The sequence below is a fragment of the Salmo salar genome, chromosome 13 (genome assembly GCF_965601325.2).
Source record: "Salmo salar chromosome 13, fSalSal1, whole genome shotgun sequence".
Classification (NCBI taxonomy): domain Eukaryota; kingdom Metazoa; phylum Chordata; class Actinopteri; order Salmoniformes; family Salmonidae; genus Salmo; species Salmo salar.
Window position 1 is genome coordinate 42,575,001 of NC_138303.1, and position 13,831 is coordinate 42,588,831.

Genomic DNA, 13,831 nt, shown 5'->3' on the forward strand with positions numbered 1-13,831 from the left:
TATTACATTTCAAAAGCAGTACATTTACATTATAATTGGCTGTATTCAACCCATGCCAAAATTGCTTTATAAATCTAGCACAGAGGTTTTCGCTGTTACACAAGTGGAATAAGGAATATATCCTCTTTTGAAAAACAATTCATATGCAGTTACTAAACTATTATGTAACAAAATATAAATACAATATTGTTAACAGTATTATTAGTGTTATTTCACAGGAATAAGAACAACTTAATGTAAAGTGTTACTAAAACCTGATTGTGTGCTTTAACTACCAAATTCATGACAACTATAGATATACAAACTGAAACACATTTAATAAGACAATTATTTGAAAAGAGATAATACTTGTCAGACAATACATTTGTTTTTCCAATACAGTAGTCACTTGATACACTGCACTTTAATAAAAATGCTTTTGAAATCTTTACAGACAGATTTAATTTATAATTCACTGTATCACAATTCCAGTGGGTCAGAAGTTTACATACATGAAGTTGACTGTCTTTAAACAGCTTGGAAAATTCCAGAAAATGATGTCATGGCTTTAGAAGCTTCTGATAGGCTAATTGACATAATTTGAGTCAATTGGAGGTGTACCTGTGGATGTATTTCAAGGCCCACCTTGAAACTCAGTGCCTCTTTGCTTGACATCATGGGAAAATCAAAAGAAATCAGCCAAGACCTCAGAATTGTTTTTTAGGTCTCCACAAGTCTGGTTCATCCTTGGGAGCAATTTCCAAACGCCTGAAGTTACCACGTTCATCTGTACAAACAATAGCACCAAGTATAAACACCATGGGACCATGCAGCCGTCATACCGCTCAGGAAGGAGACGCGTTCTGTCTCCTAGAGATGAACGTACTTTGGTGCGGAAAGTGCAACTCAATCCCAGAACAACAGCAAAGGACCTTGTGAAGATGCTGGAGGAAAGAGGTACAAAAGTATCTAGATCCACAGTAAAACGAGTCCTATATCGACATAACCTGGAAGGCCGCTCAGCAAGGAAGAAGCCACTGCTCCAAAACCGCCCCAAAAAAGCCAGACTATGGTTTGCAACTGCACATGGGGACAAAGATTGTACTTTTTGGAGAAATGTCCTCTGGTCTGATGAAACAAAAATATAACTTTTTGGCCATAATGACCATCGTTATGTTTGGAGGAAAAAGGCAGAGGTTTGCAAGCCGAAGAACACCATCCCAACCGTGAAGCACGGGGGTGGCAGCATCATGTTGCGAGTGTGCTTTGCTGCAGGAGGGACTGGTGCACTTCACATAATAGATGACATCATGAGGTAGGAAAATTATGTGGATATATTGACGCAACATCTCAAGACATCAGTCAGGAATTTAAAGCTTGGTTGCACATGGGTCTTCCACATGGACAAGGCCTACAAACCTGACTCAGTTACACCAGCTCTGTCAGGAGTAATGGGCCAAAATTCACCCAACTTATTGTGGGAAGCTTATGGAAGGCTACCCAAAATGTTTTGACCCAAGTTAAACAATGTAAAAGGCAATGCTACCAAATACTAATTGAGTGTACGTAAACTTCTGACCCACTAGGAATGTGATGAAAGAAATAAAAGCTGAAGGGGCACAACGACAGATTTTTAACTTGTCAGCTCAGGGATTCAATCCAGCAACCTTTCGGTTACTGGCCCAACACTAACCAACAGGCTACCTGCCGCCAATGGCTGTAACACAACAAAATGTGGAAAAAGTCAAGGGATGTGAGTACTTTCTGAAGGCACGGTAAAGATAAGTTTAAGATTCCACATTCTAATTATTTAGTTGATCAAACGTTTAATTCATGAATTTATTAATTCATTAATATACACACCCGTTTGCGGATCCTGTACAGCACCAGGTCAATGATCTCTTTGCCAATAGTTTGGTGTCAACAGGCGTAATTGTTGGCAGCATCCTCTTTGCCAGTGATGAGTTGTTCAGGAAGGACAACTGGTGGTAAGTCCCAGTGCGCACCTCATCTGAGGAGAGAAAATTAGCTGCTCATGAGGGTCGTGAATGAGGAGCTCGATACCAAGAAAGCAAGGAATCATATGCAGCCACACCTCTTTTCGATAAGGAACGAGGCTTACCAATGACTGTAGGCTCCAGGTCTACAAACACAGCCCTGGGGACATAAATCCCAGTACTGGTCTCACTGAAGAAGGTGAGGAAGAAGTCATCTCCTCCTCCGATGGTCTTGTCGCATCTATCCATCTGGCTGGATCCCATGTTCCAGGCAGTAGAGCTTCCAGCAGGTATTACCCATCTGGACGCCAGCCTGACTCACATGGACGGATATGCACTCACTGGTGGGGAAAACCTTATTTAATTAGAATCAAACTCTAACAAAATGTTTGGACACTTGTTCTATACAATCAGAATATCTTCTCAGTATTAAAAACAAATCATCCATTTGCCTACCTCAAAATAGTTTATAAAAGAGAGACTTTGTTGCAGCAGCGCAACAATGTATCATTGTAGTGAGTGACGGTAGTAACATTGTAACAGCATCAGATTCTTTCTGCTCTAAAGAAGGCTAAATAATTCAGAATAATTTATATCTGCCTTATAGTAGGTTATGCTAGTGTAACGTAGGCTATCCATCACCGATATATGCCTACAGGGCTGTGCACAGATCTTTTGGAGGGCATGTGCTCAACCAAAAAAATGGCAGGGCCTCCTGAGTGGTGCAGCGGTCTAAGGCCCTGCATCGCAGTGCTTGAGGCATCACTACAGACCCAGGTTTGATCCCAGGCTGTGTCACAGCCGGCCATGACTGGGAGACCCATGAGGCGGCGCACAATTGGCCCAGCGTCGTCCGGGTTAGGAGAGGATTTGGCCGGTCGGGATTTCCTTGTCCCATAGCGCTCTAGCAACTCCTTGGGCGCCTGCAAGCTGACTTTGGTCGCCAGCTGAATGATGTTTCCTCCAACACATTGGTGCGTCTGGCTTCTCAGTTAAACGAGCAGTGTGTCAACAAGCAGTGCGGCTTGGCAGGGTTGCGTTTCGGAGGACGCATGACTCTCGATCTTCGTCTCTCCCAAGTCCGTAGGGGAGTTGCAGCGATGGGACAAGACTTGAACTACCAATTGCGGTAAAAGTACAACAAAAAAGCAGCTTTGGCAGCGATTACAGCTGTGGGTCTTTCTGGGTAAGTCTATCAGAGTTTTCCCACATCTGGATTGTGCAACATTTGCCCATTATCCTTTTCAAAATTCTTCTAGCTCTGTCAAATTGGTTGTTGATCATTGCTGTACAACCAATTTCAGGTCTTGCCATAGATTTTCAAGTAGATTCACATCAAAACTCAGGAACGTTCACTGTCTTCTTGGTAAGCAACACCAGTGTAGATTTGGCTTTGTGTTTTCGGTTATTGACCTGCTGAAAGGTGAATTCATCTCCCGGTGTCTGGTGGAAAGCAGACTGAACCAGGTTTTCCTCTAGGATTTTGCCCACGCTTAGCTCCATTCCATTTAGTTTTTATTCTGACAAACTCCCTAGTCCTTAACGATTACAAGCATACCCATAACATGATGCAGCTACCACTATGCTTGAAAATATGGAGAGTGGTACTCAGTAGTGTGTTGTGTTAGATTGGCCCTAAACATAACACTTTTTATTCAGGACAAAAAGTGAATTGCTTTGCCACATTTCTGCAGTGTTACTTGCCTTCATGCAAACAGGGTGCATGTTTTGGAATATTTTTATTCTGTGCAGGGTCATAGCCGTGGTAAGAAGCTTGGGGTTGGGGGTGTTGCGATTATTTTGGAGGGGGTGCTTATACAGGACCAGTAAAGGCCCAGTACACTACTTTTAAACTAAATGTACATTTAAACTAAATGTATTTGAGTGTGTACCAGCATTTTGTAGTCTGATAATTATCTGTACAAAACAGTTAATCTGATAATCAATATAAAAATACTTGCTTGATATAAGTTTTCCAGTTTCTTGAAATACCTTGCAAATGCAACTTTTTTATATGTGAAAATTTAAAATGGTCTATTCATTCCTTTTCTATTTTAGAAGACGCTAATCCAGAGCAATTTACAGTAGTGAGTGCATACATTTTCATACTTTTTCATAGTGCTCCCTCATGGGAATAGAACCTACAACCCTAACATGCAAGTGCCATTCTCTGCCAATTGAGGCACATCACAAACCACTTGATGTCTCAATGTACTTAATTACTGTATTGTGCATTGTTTAACTTCATGGTGATCGAAAATGTACAGGTACAAACCTAGATGACCTGCCAATGTAAAATACAGTAATGTATATTTATTTACATTAAGCAGATTGTAGGATTTTAAATTAATACTGCACAAAAAGTGGTTGTTTTCCATCTTATTTGATCAAGAAAAATATTGAATTTAATGTGGATGTTTTGTGTCTTTGCCCATAACTTTGCACATTTTTATGTAAATGTTTGAGTACAGGGTCTTGTTCTTTCTGGATTCCATTAGAATGACAATTGCAGAGAAAATGACAGGGCAACAAGTCTTACAATTCCAACTATTGAATCCTGAAAGATACTGTTCTTAATTATACACCTACCTTTTTTTTGCCAAAGCTGAGATGCTCTCTGGCAACTGAGTTAGGAAGGACGCCTGTTTCTACGTAGAGACTGGGTGTATTGAGACGCCATCCAAAGTGTAATTAATAATATCACCATGCTCAAAGAGATATTCAGTCTGCTTTTTTTTACCGATCTTACAATTGATTACCCTCGTGAGGCATTGGAAAATCTCCCTGGTCTTTGTGGTTGACTCTGTGTTCAAAAATTCACTCTTCGACTGAGGGATCATACAGATAATTGTATGTGTGGGGTACAGAGATGAGGTTTTCATAAAAAAAAAATAAAAAAAATCACTTGTTAAGGAAATTTTTACTCCTGAACTTATTTAGGCTTGCCATAACAAAGGGGTTCAATGCTTATTGACTCAAGACATTTCAGCTTAAAATGTTTAATTAACCTGTAAACATTTTCAAAAACATAATTCTACTTTGACTTTATGGGATATTGTGTTTAGGCCAGTGACAAAACATCTCAATTGAATTTATTTTAAATTCCGGCTGTAACACAACAAAATGTGGAAAAAGTCAAGGGGTGTGAGTACATTCTGAAGGCACTGTAGACAAAGCTTACTGACACAACACACACTTTTACACTCATATGCTGCTGCTACTCTGTTCTTTATTTTACTCTTATTATTATTATCAATCCTCATGTCTAGTCACTTTACCCTGCCTTCATGTACATGTCATGACGTTGGCCTCTTTGTGTACACGAAGGACAGTTGACCCCCTCCCCTTCGTACCATCACCCAACCTACCTTCCCCCCAACCCAGGGTTGTAAAAAACCCTCTGAGGAGAATCTCCTACCCCATGTTTCATAGAGAGACAAAGGAAATTCTTCCAACTCATAGAATTGGAGAACCGAGCGACATGTGTGTGCTGGAGAAGGTATGGAAGATTGTTGAAGAATCCAGCTACGAACTCATCCGCTTGGTACAATTTTGTGATACTCAGAAGAGACAATATAGCCATATTACCATAAAACTGTTTATATAATAGACTCAGTTTAAGACTTGCCTCATATGGGTGTATGGAATGTATTGATAAGGATAAAGCTTTTGTAAGACATTGAGATGCTATGTACTGATGTAATGTGATAGAATTGTATTTCTGTAACCAAATCTAACTCAGTCATAGGCACGCCCCAGGGACATATACAGGACCAGGCGTCATTTGACCAGCCTGTTCGATGGGCACTATAAAACACTCCCTGATTTACATTTCTCCAGACCAGGCCTACACCCTATGGCCAGAGGTTTGACCATCCAAGTACTCTACTGAAAGTGAACCATACCACGTGGTTAACTTTTAGACTATTGATACCGACAGAATAAGAACAAGTCTTTGATATTAATTATTAGTCTGCAGCTAAGTAAATTATATCATCGAACGCGAAGACCAACGAAACAACCATTCGATGACGACATTAATGAATGTCGCTCTGAAAGATCCATTCTAACCAAGAGAGAGAGAGAGAGAACGCGGACAAAACTCCCCAACAGAACTACTCTCCAACAAGAATCAGAACGACACACTGAGCGTAAATATATATATTGATTGCAATTGTTCCCGAATGAGTGAGCCTTCAATTGTCAATTGTTAATGAACTCTGTGTAAACTTCTCAGCTGACCATTTATGACCCATTGTTCAACAGGCCGACCAGCCTGTTTAGCCCACAAGGGCACATTCCGATACCAATCCTTTGTTGACGATAATTACTGTTTGTATGTTTTTCTGTTAATTACTTAGTGTAGTAAATAAATGATTTTAAGACAATTGATGTATGGATGATTTTAGTAAAGATTGGGTTCGTGCAGATACAACAATTTATGACGTTTTGGAATGAGACTGGACTAGAGGTAAATCCACCATTTAAACTTAGAAGATAATCGACCTATACTATAATAGAATATAATATTATAGTACAGGAAAGTTATTAGGAAAATTATAGCTTTGTAATCTGAATATTCTCCGTGATAATAATTACAGGGAGCTAATTGATAAACATATCTTCCGTTTAATGGTACCCCCAAAGACACGACATACATATCTACCTCAAATACCTTAATATTATCTATCCTGATGCCTAGACACTTTACCCTGCCTTCATGTACATATCTACCTCATACCTTATTATTATCTATCCTGATGTCTAGTCACCTTACCCTGCCTTCATGTACATATCTACCTCAAATACCTTATTATTATCTATCCTGATGTCTAGTCACTTTACCCTGCCTTCATGTACATATCTACCTCAAATACCTTATTATTATCTATCCTGATGTCTAGTCACTTTACCCTGCCTTCATGTACATATCTACCTCAAATACCTTGCACCTCTGCACATTAATCTGGTAGTGGTATTCCCTGTGTATAGCAACATTTTACTTTATTCCTATTTTATTTTATTTGTATTATTCTTTTTAAACTCTGCATCGTTGGGAATGGCTCGTAAGCAAACATTTCACGGTAAAGTCTACACCAATCACTGTGCAAATGTACACAGCAAAATCAATGGTGCACATTTAACTCTGAAGGAGTCCTACTGCACTGAAGTTAAAATAAGACATTTGAAGGTGCTAAAGATTTAACTCTGAAAATGTTCCCCCATTTAACTCTGAAAGTGTCAAATGTACACTTTTTAGTGAACATATGAGTCCCACTGTACTAGTGGTGTTAAAATAACACTTTTGAAAGTGTTGAAGATTTCTCTGTTGCAGTGTTCACCATTTTAATATTAAAGTGTTCAAAAGGAACAGGTGCATCAAAGCTGGGACCGAGAGACTGAAAAACAGCTTCTATCTCAAGGCCATCAGACTGTTAAACAGCCATCACTTACATTGAATGGCTGCTGCAACATACTGACTCAAATCTCTAGCCACTTTAATAATAAAAAATTGGATGTAATAAATGTATCACTAGTCACTTTAAACAATGCCACTTTATATAATGTTTACATACCCTACATTACTCATCTCATATGTATATACTGTACTCTATACCATCTACTGCATCTTGCCTATGCCGTTCGGCCATCGCTCATCCATATATTTATATGTACATATTCTTTACACTTGTGTGTATAAGGTAGTTGTGAAATTGTTAGGAATTGTTAGATTACTTGTTAGATATTACTGCACGGTCGGAACTAGAAGCACAAGCATTTTGCTACACTCGCATTAACATCTGCTAACCATGTGTATGTGACCAATAACATTTGATGGAACTTGATTGTGGTGTTTGCATAGCTCTACTGTAAAACATAACACTTGATTTAGAGTAAACTGGACTCCCTTTGCTTAGTGTGACTCTGTTACACAGTGAGAGTAAGAAATGTACACCTGTAGTTTTACTTTAAATCATTTCCGTGGTGTTATTTTAAAACTGTATGGTGTTAAGATTAATTTGTTAACACCCATGACTGTATGTTAGTGACAGAGACATAGTTGTTGGATTATTTCCTTTTAAAGACCTGTGGCTTTCACCAAGTGAGTTCCTGGGCGAATGTTATCATTAAAATTAAACTATGACAGCGCGTTACATATGTTTTATTCTAGCACGAAAACTCCTGGTTTACAGGCCACATCAAGCCTGCAAATCACGTTATGCTGGCTTGCAAAGTGATCCAGCCAGAGTTAGGATATCCAACAGTTGGAATATTTAATCACCCGCAACCTGCATTCAGAATTACTTTCAGGGTTAGCATACTTCCGAAAAAACACTACCTAAACCATTTAAACTGGAACAACCATAAATCTGACTACTTGGATTAGTTTAGAAAAATGTACATTATTTTTCTTTGTGTAGCATAAGATTAATCAATGTACATGTATACTGAACAAAAATATAATATGTGTAATATAATTGTCACGGCTGTCGTAAGAACGGGACCAAGGCGCAGCGTGTGTAGAGTTCCACATCTTTATTCAAAAGTGAAACTTCAAGCAAAAACAAATCAAATAAACGAACAAATAAACGAACAACTAAACGTGACTACGTGGTGCACAGGCACAAACACAAAACAATATCCTACAAACACAGGTGGGAAAAATAGCTACTTAAATATGATCCCCAATTAGAGACAACGATTACCAGCTGCCTCTAATTGGGAATCATACAAAACACCAACATAGAAAATAGAAAATATAAACTAGAACACAACATAGAAATATAAACTAGACTACCCCCTAGTCACGCCCTGACCTACTACACCATAGAGAAACAAGGGCTCTCTACGGTCAGGGTGTGACAATAATGTAAGTAAAGTGTTGATCCCATGTTTCATGTGCTGAAATAAATGACACCAGAAATGTTCACAACGTGCAAAAAACATTTCTCTATAATTTGGTTCAGAAGTGTGTTTACATCCCTGTTAGTGAGCATTTCTCCGTTGCAAAGACAATCCATCCACCTGACAGGTGTGGCATATCAAGAAGTTGATTATACAGCATGATCATTACACAGGTGCACCTTGTACTGGGGACAATAAAAGGCCACTCTAAAATGTGCAGTTTTGTCACACAACACAATGCTACAGATGTCTCAAGTGTTGAGGGAGCGCGTGAATGGCATGCTGACTACAGGAATGTCCACCAGAGCTGTTGCGAGATAATTGAATGTTCATTTCTCTACCATAAGCCACCTCCAACATCATTTTAGAGAATTTGGCAGTACATCCAACGGGCCTCACAACCGCAGACCATGTGTAACAACGCAAGCCCAGGACCTCCTCATCTGGCTTCATCACCTGCAGGATCGTCTGAGACCAGCTACCTGGACAGATGATGAAACTGAGGAGTATTTGTCTTTAACAAAGCCCTTTTGTGGGGATAAAATTATTCTGATTTGCTGGGCCTGGCTCCCCAGTGGGTGGGCCTATGCCATCACAGGCCCACCCATGGCTGCACCCCTGCCCAGTCATGTAAAATCCATAGATTAAGGCCTATTGAATTTTTTTCAATTGACTAATTTCCTTATATGAACTGTAACTGATTAAAACCTTTTACAATTGTTGCATTTATATATATTTTTCAGTATAAAATCAGTATAAAAATCACAGATATTTAAAAAAAAAATGAAAAAAAATCTCTACAGTAGAGCATGCTGGGAAATGTGATAATGACTAGCTATTAAAAACACTGGCGGTTCTTTTACACCACTGAGTGTTAACTTCACTCTTACAGAGTGGATTTTATTCCTGAGTCAATGTTATCAAATAAAATGTTACACTGAAAAATCAACACTGGCCAAATTGCTGTGCAACCTGTCATTACAGCCATACATTTGTAATAACTTTTTTCATTTTCAAAATGCAAGATAGGCAAAATAAATAAACTGTTTTACACCTGCATTTGGAGTTGAAAGTCATTCATGTTAGGGATATCTCATGTCACTTCTCTGGAGTCCAGAGCAAACAAAATGATATGGTCTACTAGTGGAGGTTGCAGAATCAGATGAAAAGCATGTTCTGTCTGCACCTTGCATTCACGTTGGAGGGCCTACAGAGTGCTCATTGTCAGCCAGGTAGCCCTGTTCTTCCTCACAATTATCATAATAAATTTGCCCGAATATGTTACATCTTCATTCCATAATATGGAGGCAGTGCGATGTTACAGCTGCTTGTCTTTAGACATACAGTACCAGTCAAAAGTTTGGACACTCATTAAAGAGTTTCTTTATTTTTACTATTTTCTACATTGTAGAATAATAACGCACACATCGACACTATGAAATAACAGAATATGGAATCATGTAGTAACCAAAAAAGTGTAAAACAAATCAAAATAGATTTTATATTTGAGATTCTTCAAAGTAGCCACCCTTTGCATTGATGACAGCTTTGCACACTCTTGAAATTCTCTCAACCAGCTTCACCTGGAATGCTTTTCCAACACTCTTAAAGGAGTTCCAACACATGCTGAGCACTTGTTGGCTGTTCTCTGTGGTCCAACTCTTCCCAAACCAACTCAATTGGACTGGTGGAATTGAAACAAGTTCCTTCTGGTCACTAATCTGGATATGTGCGCCCGCCTTTGTGCGGCAATGCTGATGACTGGTCATTGGTCAACAATCAACAAGCGCAACTTTTTGCTTCTGAAGAATATTTCAGATTTTAATGGAGACTTGCGGGCAATGGGTTAAGACCATCAAGGACAAAAATTGTATGCCAAAAAAAAAAACTTTGGGGGGGAAATTATAGGCTATCACCATTGAAATGGGCATTTTGGAGATGTGCAAAGGGGCATGTGCTCTGCACTGTAGTGATGAGCGATTAACCAATATATTTTTTATTCGGTTTTTAAACAACTAATTGACTGACTTGGTTCAATTATTTGAATTCCATTTATTTTTATTTTTTGAGCTCATTGCGCACATTGTTGACTTTCTGTAGATAAGCCTGATCAAATCCTAACTGTGCAATGTAGTAGGGATTTTTAGTTTCCAACAGGCCAATATTCTACATACAGTAATTTATCGCAGAAAACGTGGTAATTAACTGCAATGACCATAAATCATTGCATGCCTACTTCTCACAGTGTTTCTTTTACTCCTGCTATGTAAAAGTGACAGAAAAATGTGTGCTTGAGGGATAGAGAGCAAATGAGGTATCTTTACCTGAAAATACATGATCTAAGTGATTGGTAGTTGGTATTCAGCAGTCATAAAAGTATGCCTTATTTACGTTGAAGAACTACAAAAATGTGTATTTAGTCAGACAGCATTGGCATCAGCTCTATAGAGATGAGATGATGACTTGGAATTAAATAAAGCCATCAAATAAAGATGTAATATACATAACAATTGAAATATTTTATTAAAGTACCGTAAAGTAATGTGAATCAATTATGGTTAATAAGTTATAAGCACTAATGGGCAGACACTACCATCAATGGATTCTTATTAATTGTTTCTGTGTTGTTACAGCATTCAATCCACATAACGCATAGTGCATTTAATGTAAAAAATATCGAACCGACTTCAGAAAGCACTAATTGTTTAGCACTACTGCACAGGTAGTGCACCCTATTGGTACACGTGCCTGTAGGCCTACATTACTGACGAGTGACGATGACTATGCATTGCAAACAACCGCGAACTGATACAGTCAGTGGCGACCCGTCACTCAGGGCAGGTAAGGCAGAGCCCCACATGCCAAGCTAAAAAATATATATATATACTGCTCAAAAAAATAAAGGGAACACTTAAACAACACATCCTAGAACAACAAAATCACACAAAAATAATCAATGGAAATCCAATTTATCAACCCATGGAGGTCTGGATTTGGAGTCACACTCAAAATTAAAGTGGAAAACCACACTACAGGCTGATCCAACTTTGATGTAATGTCCTTAAAACAAGTCAAAATGAGGCTCAGTAGTGTGTGTGGCCTCCACGTGCCTGTATGACCTCCCTACAACGCCTGGGCATGCTCCTGATGAGGTGGCGGATGGTCTCCTGAGGGATCTCCTCCCAGACCTGGACTAAAGCATCCGCCAACTCCTGGACAGTCAGTGGTGCAACGTGGCGTTGGTGGATGGAGCGAGACATGATTTCCCAGATGTGCTCAATTGGATTCAGGTCTGGGGAACGGGCGGGCCAGTCCATAGCATCAATGCCTTCCTCTTGCAGGAACTGCTGACACACTCCAGCCACATGAGGTCTAGCATTGTCTTGCATTAGGAGGAACCCAGGGCCAACCGCACCAGCATATGGTCTCATAAGGGGTCTGAGGATCTCATCTCGGTACCTAATGGCAGTCAGGCTACCTCTGGCGAGCACATGGAGGGCTGTGCGGCCCCCCCAAAGAAATGCCACCCCACACCATGACTGACACACCGCCAAACCGGTCATGCTGGAGGATGTTGCAGGCAGCAGAACGTTCTCCATGGCGTCTCCAGACTCTGTCACGTCTGTCACGTGCTCAGTGTGAACCTGCTTTCATCTGTGGAGAGCACAGGGCGCCAGTGGCGAATTTGCCAATCTTGGTGTTCTCTGGCAAATGCCAAACGTCCTGCACGGTGTTAGGCTGTAAGCACAACCCCCACCTGTGGACGTCGGGCCCTCATACCACCCTCATGGAGTCTGTTTCTGACCGTTTGAGCAGACACATGCACATTTGTGGCCTGCTGGAGGTCATTTTGCAGGGCTCTGGCAGTGCTTCTCCTGCTCCTCCTTGCACAAAGGCGGAGGTAGCGGTCCTGCTGCTGGGTTGTTGCCCTCGTACGGCCTCCTCCACGTCTCCTGATGTACTGGCCTGTCTCCTAGTACCTATAATTTACAACCTGTGGTCTATACCATTTGCACAACAGCATGTGAAATGTATTGTCAATCGGTGTTGCTTCCTAAGTGGACAGTTTGATTTCACAGAAGTATGATTGACTTGGAGTTACATTGTGTTGTTTAAGTGTTCCCTTTATTTTTTTGAGCAGTAATATATATATATATATATATATATATATATATATATATATATATATATATATATATATATTTTGTCCTTTAAAATAACATCAAATTGATCAGAAATACAGTGTAGACATTGTTAATGTTTTAAATGACTATTGTAGCTGGAAAAGGCAGAATTTTAATGGAATATCTACATAGGCCCATTGTCAGCAACCATCACTCTGGTGTTCCAATGGCACGTTGTGTTAGCTAATCCAAGTTTATCATTTTAAAAGGCTAATTGATCATTTGAAAACCCTTTTGCAATTATGTTGGCACAGCTGAAAACTGTTGTTCTGATTAAAGAAGCAATAAAACTGGCCTTCTTTAGACTAGTTAAGTATCTGGAGCATCAGCATTTGTGGGTTTGATTACAGGCTCAAAATGGCCAGAAACTAGGTGTCTGGTTAGACTGTAAACTCTCCTTCCAGACCCTGTTGGGGCTAGGGGGCAGAATTTTCACGGCCGGATAAAAAAAAAGTACCCGATTTAAACTGGTTACTACTCTTGCCCAGAAATGAGAATATGCATATAATTAGTAGATTTGGATAGAAAACACTCTAAAGTTTCTAAAACTGTTTGAATGGTGTCTTTGAGTATAACATAACTCATATGGCAGGCCAAAACCTGAGAAGATTCCATACAGGAAGTGCCCTGTCTGACAATTTGTTGTCCTTCTGTTGCATCTCTATCGAAAATACAGCATCTGTGCTGTAACGTGACACTTTCTAAGGCTTCCATTGGCTCTCTAAAGCCGCCAGAAAGTGGAATGGGGTGTCTGCCGTCTCTGGG